We start from the raw sequence: 14450 nt of genomic DNA, 5'->3' as shown, positions 1-14450 counted from the left end.
TCCCCTGACAACCTCTTTCTGACTTGACTTGCAAAAATCTAATTGATACAAGGAGAGGGGAGGAGAAGGGGAGAGAGATTGAGGAGATATATGGCTTTGGGGGAGAAAAAAATCTTTACATCAAAGTTGAAAAGCTGTCTGTGGCAGGAAGAGACAATTTTCTATCTGCACAGGGACCACAGATGGAACATGTAGGCTGTTGTACCACCCACTGTACAAATTCCATGACAATACCTGCATGCTGACAGTACCATAGCCTTTGGATATCATTTACAGGGTCATAAATTCATGCGTTTTGAATACCATAAGCCATTATAAGAGTTGCTGTTTTTCACCACTTAGTGACCTGCGTGTGCTGTGGGAACGGCAGAAGAGGCTTATATTCTAGGATGAGGGTAAAGAGATTATACAACCTTGACTGTGTGTTTTATGTGGGTGTTGCTATGGACAAGCACAGTACTTTGTTGATCAGAGTGTGTCTGAAATAGCAGAGTTGGTTGACAGAGGAGGTTGGCTGAGGAGATAGAGGAGTGTGGGTTGAAAAGATCCATCTATCTGTTCTTTTATCTCTCTCTGTGGCTTTCACTTAATAATGTACTTATTGGGACTTTTCTACCGCCTAAATATTAACATTTTTCTTATCGAGTCCAATCTTGCCGAGTTAGATGAGCAAGTTGGTCATACAATGCTTGTTGTTTTCGACCACTTTTGAGTTCCTAACCACTTTTGAGTTGAAGTAGCTTTCTTTGTGCCGTTTTGGAAATTGAAAATACTGTTTAACGTCTCTTATTAAACAAACATACAAAATTAAAGCATTCCCTCTTGAACATACCAAGTGATTAAACTGAATCTCTTTGAAATCTACACAGCTTAATCTTGTACAAAGATACACTGACTGCTGGCAAAGACCTAGAAGACCAAAGTGTGAAGAAAGCGATCAGCAGGATAAAAGTGAGTGAGTGAAATTGAGAGAAAAAATGAGTACATGTGGTGAAGGGCGTATGATAGAGGTCAAACCCAGCCTCATGTGCACCTGGTCCCCCTAGCGAGGCCATTTTCTGTCACCTCCACTGCTGCTCTACACCACCAAGACACCCCTCTCTGCATTCAATCCATTCAGGAAATGCTGTGCCCTTCCCACCAACAACCTGATGTTTGATTCATTCTCCAACACCCGGAGGACACTCATAACAAAAACAGAAAAAAGGGAGGAGAGAAAAAGTAGAAAAAGACTGAAACGTCAGATTTGTAATTCCCATTTGTGGACGTGAATGGAATGAGGGACCCAACACAGAACAAAAGAGAATACGTTGTTTGATGGGGACAAAGGACAAAGAGGAGAAAACAAACAAATCAAGAACTCCTCCATCCCACCGCCACCCCTACTCTCCTTTGCCTCTTTTGTTTGACTCAAGGTTTGTGGAGTGGATGGGGCCTGGAGATGCCTGCGGGGGGTGGGGGGTTGCTTTGCTCGGCACCTCTCAACGTGCTCTCTCTTAATCAGAGGTTGATTAAGCACACTTTGAGAAGCATGGATTATGGGGCTCCCCTCGGACCAAGCTAAATTGGTCGGAAGGGAAGGAAGGCAGAGCGTGTATCGCAGCCAGGGGAACTTTTGATGTGTCAGTCAGTGCGTCTGGCATGGTTTGCTTTTATTGACCTCCCCAGCCTTGATTTGTGACTGATCCCCCGGTGCTGGGGTGAGAAAGGAAGGGAGGGTGGGGTGTGGAAGGTTAAAAAAGATTGAGCTGCTGTGCAAGAAAAGAATCCCCCAAATTCTGCTGACCCAATGGAATGGTCCCAAACGTAGCACGGCGTGCACTGCATAAAAACCATTAACAAAGCATCAGCAGCCGAGCAAAACGATTGGCTTGATTGATACTAAAGACATTTCCCACCGAGCCTCTACATTTTGAATCAGAGAACACAATGTAAACAGCAGGTTTCACTCACAGATATTGTCTCTCATCTACCGTTAATGTGTTGAAGAAAGTGCCTTTGCATAGGTTTCAACGTCCGTACCCATTTCTAGACAGCGTGTGTCGTTTATGGATTCATGGATACTAATAGTATGATGCTTTCTTCCCGTGTGCTGTGCTCTGACTGGTTTGTAACCCCTTCAGAAAGGGTAGGCATTATTCATGTTGTGCTGGTAGCAGCACTGTTAATGTAATGAGTCAGGTTGTTAATGTGATCTCGCCTCAGACACAAAGGGTCAACCTGAGACCCTGGCTGACGCAGACAGAGGCCTCTGCGCCCTACATAACAACGATGGGACGTGTCATAGCTGATTTATATTGCCTTTGAACCTGCCAATAATAAGACCTTGTGGGCTTGCCTTTTAAAGAAGCCTGCAAAAGAGAGCACTGGCAGCCAGGGTGATAACATGAACGCTGTGTTCCCACCTATTGAAAGCCTGGCGCGGTACAGCTGAAGGCTTTTAAAGGCACCCATGTAATCTAAACGTGTCATTTCTCTCACACAGCACAGCACAGCGCTGGGATGCATTGATATCAGATAGCCCTGAGATGAATCTGACTTGACCTGTGAACATCAGAGTCGCTGGTTTCTGCATCGCTACACAGGCATGAGAGGAATCAGCAATGGGTTCTAGGAGATAGGCATCGACACAAATTCAACGAGGCACAACACACCATTTTCGATAGCATACTGTAGGTACAGAACATATAGATTTAATAATAACGAGATACGCATTAATGTCATTTCAAACTGTCAAGTCTCTCCAGACAAAATGTCAACCAGTCTGCTTATCATTTTGCCACCATTTTATTTACATCACAGAACATAGCTGCACAAACACCCTATCCATCCCTGAACACAACGCCATGGTAACTGGAGGAGGGAGATGCACTGTGTGTTTTTGAAGCAGCCTTATTAACTCAACCCACTTGCCCATGTAATTAAAGTTTGCTTACAGTGCAGCTAATATTCAATATGTAACCTGTGAAGGCACACAATAATTATGTGGGGTGTGACTGACAGAGATCAGGCAAAACAAACAAAGCGGGCCAGCCATCAGTCAAGTCAGTGTTGGGCCGGGTTAATAAGGATGCTCCTGCAGCTCCGTTAGATGAAGACTGGGACTCATTCCTAGCTAATCCAATTACAGTTTGATTTATAGGAGCTTTTTTACAACGTCACTGTCACAGACCATTTAAAATAGTCCCTCTCCGGACCTTTATGAAGATATCCTAAGTGGACAGTCACTGTCACAGACCATTTAAAATAGTCCCTCTCCGGACCTTTATGAAGATATCCTAAGTGGACAGTCACTGTCACAGACCATTTAAAATAGTCCCACTCCGGACCTTTATGAAGATATCCTAAGTGGACAGTCACTGTCACAGACCATTTAAAATAGTCCCTCTCCGGACCTTTATGAAGATATCCTAAGTGGACAGTCACTGTCACAGACCATTTAAAATAGTCCCACTCCGGACCTTTATGAAGATATCCTAAGTGGACAGTCACTGTCACAGACCATTTAAAATAGTCCCTCTCCGGACCTTTATGAAGATATCCTAAGTGGACAGTCACTGTCACAGACCATTTAAAATAGTCCCTCTCCGGACCTTTATGAAGATATCCTAAGTGGACAGTCACTGTCACAGACCATTTAAAATAGTCCCACTCCGGACCTTTATGAAGATATCCTAAGTGGACAGTCACTGTCACAGACCATTTAAAATAGTCCCTCTCCGGACCTTTATGAAGATATCCTAAGTGGACGGTATTAACAAGGTAAAGAAAGTCCTTCACGAGAACTCAACGAAACCTTGAGAGGAACCAGACTCATTGACATGGGCAAATAACAAATTAGAGGACATTTGACTTGTCTGACCAGTGCAAATTGTGACTATATTAGAGTTGGATGGGTACAGTCCAGCTCTCTCTGTCCCGGGGTCTGGGAGGCAGACAGGACAAATCTGGGTTTATTGGGAGAATCCCACATGTAGTGGAGTGGACCTGTGATCGATTGGGATCTGAAGTGGCTTAGCTGTGCCTCTGCGTGTCAATAGCGTCACCTTCTCACTCACCTCTCTGATAAACCGTAGGCTCCTGCTCCACATATACCCCAGGCTGTGGACACACAAACTGTCTGTATGCTGAGCCATCCCTGAGTCATCCCAGTCTCTAAATGCACCAAATGCAGGAGCCCAGACTCTGAGGGGTTAAGTGTTGAATTGAGGAGACATTAGAATGCACTTCACAGCACCCTGGCACGGTAGATTGAAACAAGGATTTAATTGGCTCCATATCAGGGTTAGATAGTGCCGTTGTTGACTTTTGATAGAAAAACAAGGTGACTGATATTACGGAGATAAGCAAAAATCCCAACTCAATCACATCAATACGTTTCTAAGGCGTGTACAGGTGGCTCACCTTGCTACCAATGACAGTGGCGCTCGCTGAAAAGATAGGCATCGGAGGTTGTGTCTTGTGTCTGCATTGTCACACGTCTATTGCTGTGTGTGTGTGCATGTCAATTTCTCTGACAATCATCACAGTGTAGTTGTTTCAACATGATCTTGGCACAGAGGTCATGGGATTCAAAGGCATTTCAGTTGCTCTAGTTCCTGCTTCCTCACAGAGCATTACAGGAAGCCCCAACAAAAGGGTTACCTTTGAGCAGTGCTTTATGGGTATTTGTTTCATAGGCGACTGCATTACTTCACCCATACACTATAACTGTGAAAGCTGTTAGGATGTAATCCCACACACATGTATCTATGAAATTGTACTCGTTTGAGGTATACATTTTTTTCGTTAAGAGGACCCATTTCGAAGGCCTAAACACTTAGTGGCAGCAGGACATGTGCATTACAGGTGAAGCCCTTTCTTTGTGTGGCGAAACCTCAGACTGGGTGAACACACTGGTGTTGACACTGTTACTCTTTGTCTAAGCCCATTATCTTGTGCCCCGCAGTTTGCTTCATTCATTCCAAAATGCCACTCTTCGCATATGAGAGCATATCAGTCTCCATGGAAACTCATTTTACCAATACTTTGTTGGCACCAAATGACCCTGCTCTCATACTTACCATCACAGCTCTTTGCATGGAGGTGGCCTGTTTTCATTTGGAGATGAAACATTTTAAGGCAAATGTAGCCCCCTCTGGCTTGCTAGCTGTGATACTGAATTCAGAGGTGGAGCATGTAGAAAGGCCAATGTGATGTATTCATAACCATTTCCAGAGGTTTTCAGAAAGAATGCTCACTGAACTGTTTCTATTGAGGACATGTTGTTGGTCACATACCTTCCATTCAATCTGTCAGATGGCTTGACTTACAAATCATCTTCTGTTAAAGTGTTGTGGACATGTGGAATCTCACTGTACTCTAATCACATATCTAGATTTAATATCATACCCATAACCACCTCAGCAAGTTACCTCACTGATTTGTTTAACTGATGAAAATGCTTAACATACTCAGTGCACATTGCCAAATTTTCAATGTTTTTCATAAATGAATTTTTTAAAACATTTTAATGACAACCACAGATGGCAGTAGCACAGTGCACTGACATAACATGTACATCTGTATGCTCTATTTTTTACGCTACTATCCTTAGCTATTTCTGTAGTTAAGTATTGACCAGGATCAGTTTCAGGACGTATTGGCTGTGGATCAATGAGGCCACAGGATTCTCTTTGGAATATTTACACTTGTGTCTTTCTCTGCAAGGCCCACAGATAATTGGTTGAAGGGAGAGTCCAGGAAGGTCAGCCAAGAAAGCAGCCATAGGTGCCAGCGTGAAATCTACAGCAACTACAATTACTTCAACAGTGAGCGGCTGGAACAAGGTGAATGACAGGTAGGAAATAATTCATATGAATTACCTGCTGTATTATGAATAACCACCTGCTGAGAGGACATCACACGGTCAGTTATAAGCCAAATTGGTTTTCAATAGTCCTTTTTTTGTCATTTGTTGGCAATTACCCTAGTTCTCGTGATAATATAGTCACAAATGAACCTCTGAGAACAATTCTTCCTTATGGCTTTTTGGGAGGGACAAGGTTACTTTGGTTACTCCTCTGTCCTCTGCTATTTTAACTTATTCTATTGAAGCTGATGCTTATCTTTTTCCAAGCCAGCCTTCTCCTATTAATAATTAATTATAAATTAACCAAAAAAACATGCAGTGTATAGCTTACATTTTACACTTGACTGTGACACACACTACTACTGTAAGTTATTCTATAAGAAATCCTTCCATCCCAGAGATCACTTATCCCATTCCGTTTTTTGGGGCGGTAAATATCTGACCTTGCAGTGCAGAGACATAAAGTCTGTCACTCAAACAATTATGACTTCTTTGTTTCCCTCTGGATATCATTCTCGAGAGGAGACTCAAGCAGTCTGAGTACTTAAACCTGGTGATTCAGTGCTCCTAGTGGAAGGGTTGTCTCTCCCCATCTCCAAATCCTAGACTGGTTGCCTCAGGATACAGAGGATGGGGAGAAAAAGCCTAATTGGTGCTGAAAGAAGTGTGGACCATTAATGGATGGCAATAATAGTTGAGATTTTACGACTCCCTCCACATTAGGCCTTTAAGAGAGTTTCACCTGTAGAAAAGGACACCTCGTACTTTCTGCTATCTCTTCCTGTCAAGGTGTTACAGTGTATGATAAAGGACAAGAGGGAGGAAACCACTGATAAGGCCATGACAAACAGCAACACCTGATGTAAAGCTGTGGTGTATGTATTACCCAGATAGTTGGAAGCTGAACAGTATCATTCATGAAGGACAACCTATTCCAAGCCGTTTATAATTCCTTTGTGGTTGCTATGACTGCCAGTGGTGAACAGCAGGGGGTGGAACATGGCAAGGCTAGCTGGTGTAATGTAGTCACATATGTGATCTCACGTCCCCTTGCACAGTGTTGACCACAACATTCGGTGCTATCAGACCTTTTCTACACTGTTTGCATTTCAGTTGATGAGGAAATGTCAGAGCATTTCAAAGATGGCTTCTGTTTACCCATGTCTAATAACCCTCTGCATAGGAAAGCCTTTGAAACATTTACCATGTCCAGAGACATTGCATGATCGTGTTGGAATCTAGAAGAGAAACGGAGGATTTAAGAAAGTAGAATACTTTGATGAATGTGTTCTGTGTTATAAAACAATTTGGGAAACATCTTTGGTGCAACACTAGATGACATAAAAGGTCTCAGAGCTACAGTAAAAAGTCTATAGTAGCTAGAAACTAAATGGTGAAAAATCTCTTAACAGTAGGGAAACAACGCAACACATGGACCTAAGGAATTGTTGATTCAACAAAGGTAAAAACCGTCATTACAATACAATATTATTTCAAAGTCTAGGGTTAAATTATTGAATTGCAATTTCTCGCTTGATAAATATCAATTTGAGACAGACAGGGCACATTTGCTTGGGAGTGTAATATTTTTCTTTGTCAACTAGAAGTCCTTTTAAAGCAGAGGATCCAAGTATTTTCACCTCATTTGATCAATGTATTTCATTTGAATCCTATCATTTCTCATGCACCACCATTCACAGTGAAATTTCACTCTATGGTAATTTCTCTGTGTGAACTGGAGATCAGAGATGGTTGATTGTGGAGGGCCCTTGTCCAGACATATTTCACAGTGTCCTCTGAAGGAGTAACTCCAGCACCCTGTAAGGTGACTTCTCATTATACTTCAACTTCATGTTATTAACTTCCTGTTAACAATGCAGGATGGATAGCAGCAGTGGCAGCCCGAGGGCCCTGGCTAATGTCTCCTGTAGTATGTCTAGTGCCACAAGCCTATATATCTCACTTCTCAATTAGAAATGTCTGGAAAGGGAAATTAACATAGGCTGCATCATAAAAGGCCTGACAACAGAGCTGATACAATTACAATAGAGTGATTAAAAAATATGAAAAAGGTGATGTATTACATTGATCATAAATGCATTCCCAATTAATTTAGTTGAACAGTACGCTATAATGTTGTAGTTAAAATATGTCCTATTAGTGTTTGGCTCATGCATGCATAAGAATTAATTATTGAATAATTGTTAGTGTATTTCAACAGTGGCAAGGCTGTGAAGGATGATGTATCTTCTTCAGTGGCTGTCCAGAGATAGGGCTTAATTACAGTGGATTGCCTTATCTCCTCGCTTTAATCCGCTTTTTGGAGTCTCCCCCGCCCGCTCACACCATCTAGTCGATATCATCAGACCACTGGCACAGCCACAGAGAGAAAGTGATCCCCATTTCTCTGTCACATTAAGGGTCATTCGCCTCAGTCTCCGCCTCAGCCCTGACTTAGAGCATGATGTGGAAGAGCTAAGAAGAATGGTCTGTATAGAATATGATCCTCATATATCAGGTCAGAGCTCCCTGGCACATACACACTAGTATACTCTTTGTCAACGGATTAGACTTCAACAACAACTATAACGCTATCAGAAAATTGTCTCAGTTCTTTGCCAAAAAGCAGTTTTTATGGACATGGCCTCCACTAGCTTTGAAGGTGTGTTTATATTCGGATGCTTTCCAGCAGTGCTTTACTTCCATATTGCCAAAAAGGGTTTGTCAGTTGGATTAGGACTATGATAAAAGAGGCAATGTTATTGAAATTGCTCCGTTTCCTTCATTTACATGTAATTCAATCAGTCCATTGAGACAGCGGGGGGTGAAACGTCTAAATTCTGTACACCGAATACAACATGCCAACTGCTGATCTTGTAGTGATGGTAATAGCACTGTCAAGTTTGACAATTCAGAGAAAGCAATACTGTTATTCCCCATATTCATTTTTCTAAATCTAATTTTACTTTCATTTCTTCACCAACACAGAGCTGTCAAGCTGAACATGTAATTCAATGAGCGTCAGCCGTTGGCTTGATCATTTCTTCATTTTATTTTTAATGGTGCATATACTATTCAGAATTACTTCATTTTGAGGATATGTAAATCATTTGGTGCTTCTATTGGACTTGACTGTGGTGTGCAGTAATCTGAGGCTGTGTCCAGGCTATATTCATCCAGTGCATGTATGTCAGTGTTGTGTAGTCTCCCTAAAGGCTTGGGGGAGAGGGGAACATTTGATCGGAGAGTGATGTGTACTGCAATGCCTGAGACTATGGCCCTCTTTATTCAGAGTTGCGGCCGAATTGGGCTGTCAAAATGGAGGAAATTGAAACCAGTCAATATTGCACATCTCAGGCTGCTGAGGCATTGTGAGAACACCCTATCTTAAATTGCCAACAGCAGTCAAAGCCAGAGCAGATATCAACACAAGGGCACACACATGCATTTACACACACACACACACACACACACACACACACACACACACACACACACACACACACACACACACACACACACACACACACACACACACACACACACACACACACACACACACACACACATACACATACACATACACACACACACACACACACACAAAGCCCTCCCCCAATGCCAAATGCCTCATATCTGTTGGAACCACGGAGAATGGCATCTGAAAAACATGCTTAAGCCAAGGTCGTTCCTTCCTATGTTAGAAAGAAACAGCTAAATAATGCCTGCATCTGTCTGGCAGTCATCAAGTCCATTGGACCAATCACTCTGTGAGAGCTGAGATCATTTTAATGAGAGGAGGTGAGTAGTGGTTTCTCCTCTCAGCTTTCAGCCCTCAGTGGAGCACTATGAAAAGAGCTTTCCAGGCAAACAGTTTGCTGTTCTCAGGATTTGGAGAGACCTTTTTAATCCCCACCACCTTGTTAAATAGCGGGATTTGAAGCCTGTTTCTTAATCAAGTCTCAGTACAAATAGGATCATCTCCCGTCTTTCTCAGCCTTTCCCTGTGCGGAGTGGGAATTATAGGTATTCTAGTGGTACTCGTGTTGGTTGTTTTATCTGAGACATTTGAACAACACTTCAGCTGTTTCCAAGCAGGCGGCGGTACACTACAGTAATTTTCATCAGCTCGCTTGTTCAGGTAATGTTCCCCCAGGAACACTGATCTCAGGGCTTATCTTGTTAAGAGCCCCCCTGCCATCTTAAAGAAATTACTGGCTGGCGGAGACTGGGCCCAGCTTTTAGGAACATTATTGGGGATGGGAGAATGACACTAATTAGACTCATTGACGTGTTTAAAAATCAAGCTCGGTACATTCACTTGTTTGAATTTGCTTGTTTGAATCAAAAGCTGGATTGGTGCTCAATTGCAGAGTATAAAGTATAATCTTCTAGTTTGAAATGACATAGAGAATCAACAAAAATGTGTCATAATAGTAGGTATATCGAAAACACTTTGGATGGAATTGTATCATGACACAATGCATTTCAAAGCACACAAAAAGTAAACAATATATTTACCTGCACAGGGACACAATAGGAAGCAGCTTCTGAGATGCAGCTTCTGAGATGGGTAGGCACAATGTTGTTTACACCTGCAATATAGCGTAGACATGAGACAAAACAGTGAAGAGGAAGCACTCCCCCATCAAAATCAATGGGTCCGCAGTGGAGCGAGTCAAAAGCTTCAAAGGTTCCTTGGCATGCACATCACTGATGACCTGAAATGCTGCCATCACCTTGGGGAAGAAGGCGCAACACTGCCTCTTCAACCTCACGCAGTTGAAGAAATTCTGCATGGCCCCTAAGACCCTCACAAACTTCTATAGATGCACCATTGAGAGCATTCTGTCAGGCTGCATCACCACCTGGTACGGCAACTGTAACGCCCTCAACTGCATCACCGAGGGCACACTGCCTTCCCTCCAGGACCTTTATAGCACTCAGTGTCAAAGGAAGGTCAGCAAGGACCTCAGCCACCCGAGCCACGGTCTGTTTACTATGCTACCATCTAGCAGACAGAGACTGTACAGGTGCATCAGAGCTGGGACCAACACACTGAGAAACAGCTTCTATCATGAGGCCATCAGACTGTTGAACAGCCATCACTAGCCAGCTACCTGCCCGGTTCTCAGCCCTGATCCTTGAGACTAATGCCCCATGTATGTACATTCGGAAAGTATTCAGACCCCTTGACTTTTTCCATATTTTGTTACGTTACAGCCTTATTCTAAAATGGATAAAATAGTTTTTTCCTCATCAATCTACCCCCTAATGACAAAGCAAAACCAGGTTTTAGAAATGTATGCAAATGATCAATGGAAACAGGACGCACCTGATCTCAATTTCGTGTCTCATAGCAAAGGGTAAAAATGAATAATTATGTAAATAAGGTATTTCTGTTTTTTTATTTAATGCATTTGCTAAAATGTATAAAACACTGTTTTTGCTTTGTTATTATGTGGTATTGTGTGTAGATTGAAGAGGAATTTCTTAAATGTAATACATTTTAGAAAAAGTCTGTAACATAACATAATACGGAAAAGGGGATGGGGTCTGAATACTTTCCAAAGGCACTTTAGATTCATTGTATGCTGGTCACCTCATATTCTCTTTCTATCCTGTTATTTACGCACTGTGTATGTACAGTATGTACTGTATTCTGGACATAGTTCATCCCAATATACCTACTACTGTACATTCCATTTTCCTTCCAAATGATACACTGTCTACACAGCACTAATGTTCCCTCTAAGCTGCGCACATGCGTGGCTGCATACCTCCTCCAGGACTGCCACTCAGAAGAAATGCCAGGCCGTGCAGAGACGCAAGAGATTGAACATCACTGAGTTTGCCCCATTAGTTTGACCTATATAGATCAATGTTTTTATTTGACCTAATCAACATTATATCAGCCCCTTTTCAATGCAACAAACCAAAACAAATCTAACTTTGCAAGATTGAGTCTGTAATTTTGTTGTAGGCAGAACCAGAACGCAACCGAGTAGAATTCTATTGGCTGAGGTAGCCCATGAGCGGTCTTTCAATCACCCCTGAGTGAATGTGCTTTTCAGATGGGTTTAGATCAGCAGAGCCATGTGTGTGCAGTGTTGATATTCTTTGCTAGTTTGCGAATTATTAGCCCAGTTATAGATACGTATAGGTCAGCAATGGGAAGTTACTGCTTCCAACAAGAGAAAGAGAAAATGTGTTGGCTACATTTCTTTTAAATCAGTCAGGTAAAAAGCATATGTTTTCATTAAAGGGGCAGAGTTGTACTTTTAGACAGGTTTTAATATGTAAATAGGCCAAGAAGGCAGAGGGGTAGTCTACATTGTCTAATTCTCTGTATGGTAATAATAATACATTTAATTTTTTTAAGTGGTTTCTTGCATCATACAACACAATACAATGGAATTTACAGTCACCTTTTTGGCCCATGGTGTTACAGACCAAGTAAAACATTATTAATTAATGTCAAGCTCTTAATAATGTAAAACGTTTTAAAAGTCTCATGCAATTGTAACAGTATAACTTTAGACCGTCCCCTCGCCCATGCCCGGGCGCGAACCAGGAACACATCGACAACAGTCACCCACAAAGCATCGTTACCCATCGCTCTACAAAAGCCCTACTACTTCAAGGTCTCAGAGCAAGTGACGTCACCGATTGAAACGCTATTTAGCGCGCACCGCTAACTAAGCTAGCCGTTTCACATCCGTTACGCAATGTAGGTCTGCATTGAACACCACATATAGGCTACTTTAGGCTATATCATAGAAATGTGAAAATGTTATGGGATTTGCTCCATTGGTTTTGTTGGTAGGCCTACATTATGCTCAAATAGCCACAATAGCCTATTGACTACAGTCTAAAACTGTAAGGGTACAGCCTCAGTGTTCACTGTAAACAAGTGCCAGAAGCTGCACAAAATTCTCACAACGTTCAAGTTTCCGGTCACATGACCTAAAATTTGCTGAGTGCCCCAACAAAGGAAACATTGCAAACCACGTATTTATGTTGTGGATTCTGACACATGCTCACTGAAATAGATCTACTCTGGATTGTCATTTCTTGTTTGTTTGTTTGTTTCTTGATTGTTTGTGTATTTGTATTGTATTTGCTAGACATTCTACTGCGCTGTTGGAGCTAGAAACAAAAGCATTTCGTTGCACCTGTTTTAATACCTGCAAATCTGTGTACGCGACCAATAAAGTTGGATTTGATTTTAATTTGTTTATGCTAGGTGAACATGCTATCTGGCTGGCGGCCACAGGCAGGGTCCCTTCTGCTTAAGATGCAGTGGAGCCTCTATGGGTTAGGAGGGCCAGCTCTATCAATCTGCTCCCCTACGGCCCCCACGTTCCCCAGCGCAGTTAATCACTGCTACTAATTAGAGCTAATTACTCATGGCTGCCCGGGAGAGCCCCCCTTGCGAGCTCACGCTGATCTCAAGGTCCTCCATTGGCACCCCGCTGCTTGGTATTCCTCAGGTAAGGAATGAGACGGAGGTGGAGCCACAGGGTCGCTCCCTGATCCTCACTTTTTTGTGTGAAAATCCAACACACCCCAGTGATTATAGTGATAGCTGAGGTATTGTAGAAGGCTAGGCCCTTGCAGGCAGCCTGCTTCACTGATATGCAGGGCAGCAATACTTCAATGGGCCATTAAGATGGGGGGGCTTGTTTGTGCTGGTCTGGCGTAGGGATCTTGTCTGCATGCACACAGGCCCCTGCAAGCTTAATGATCCAACACCTTTTTACTACCTCTGTCATTAATTGTGCCCATGGCCATGACTCTCTGGGTTGTGTCGCGTTTGGGTGATTTTTCTCCCAGTAATTTTGCTTTAATAGATTCAATTTGCTTTCATTTGCTTTGTATTGATTTATTTGTCCTGTTTTGTCTCGTCAACCGTAGAAACTTATAATTTCTCACAAAAGTTTTAGAGGAGAGCGGGGAAAAAACAAATCTAATTTCCTAAGAGATATTGAGCGAGATGTAACAAAGAAATGACAAATGATGTTGATATGGTCGGCAAGTGAAGCTTGACTAGAGCCACATGAACTCACTTCATAAATCATCTCTTGTTTCATACATACCAAGCAAGATAATCGCATTAAAATATGAAGTTTCGTATCAGGTGCAAACAATGAAGCTTAAGGTTGACAGCAGAGGTCGTTTACTCACAAGGCCACTCCAGTAGAAAGCCATAATCTGATCTATCATTTCTTAACCATTAAATAGGTCATGTACTGTCGGCATACATCTAGTCAGTGCCATCCGATAGCTCTGGACACTGAACTTGCTGATGTCAGCCTCAAATCATCACAGAAATACAATTTGTATGGTAGCTAAGTGGATTAGTGCCACTATTAAAGGTCCTCTATAGACAAAGGGCCGATGGATATCTCTGGAATAGATAGCTTTGCCCACCCCGGGTTATGTTAGAGACAACACCTGCTTTTTGTCTGATTACTACCCTGAGAGAGGGTGAAGCCCTTACCTTTCATTGACCTCATAATGTAAAGTGGCCAAGGGAAGTACACACACACACACACACTTTTTAAGGCCACTGAAAGTCTACACCAGACCAGAGGAC

The 14450-nt window shown here is 42.4% G+C and overlaps 1 protein-coding gene across 3 annotated transcripts in view; it reads left to right on the top strand.

Moving 5' to 3' along the window:
- Positions 1 to 14450, top strand: part of LOC116352815 (RNA binding protein fox-1 homolog 3-like) — a 410981-nt gene that overhangs the window by 36869 nt on the left and 359662 nt on the right. For all 3 annotated transcript variants that reach the window (XM_031834665.1, XM_031834667.1, XM_031834661.1), the window contains exon 2: positions 5710 to 5839. The gene's annotated coding sequence lies outside the window, so the exon portion shown is untranslated. The remainder of the gene's footprint in view (positions 1 to 5709; positions 5840 to 14450) is intronic.

Source organism: Oncorhynchus kisutch, linkage group LG10, assembly GCF_002021735.2.
Source record: "Oncorhynchus kisutch isolate 150728-3 linkage group LG10, Okis_V2, whole genome shotgun sequence".
In the NCBI taxonomy this organism is placed as follows: Eukaryota; Metazoa; Chordata; class Actinopteri; order Salmoniformes; family Salmonidae; genus Oncorhynchus; species Oncorhynchus kisutch.
This window is presented reverse-complemented; position numbering and strand designations above follow the sequence as displayed.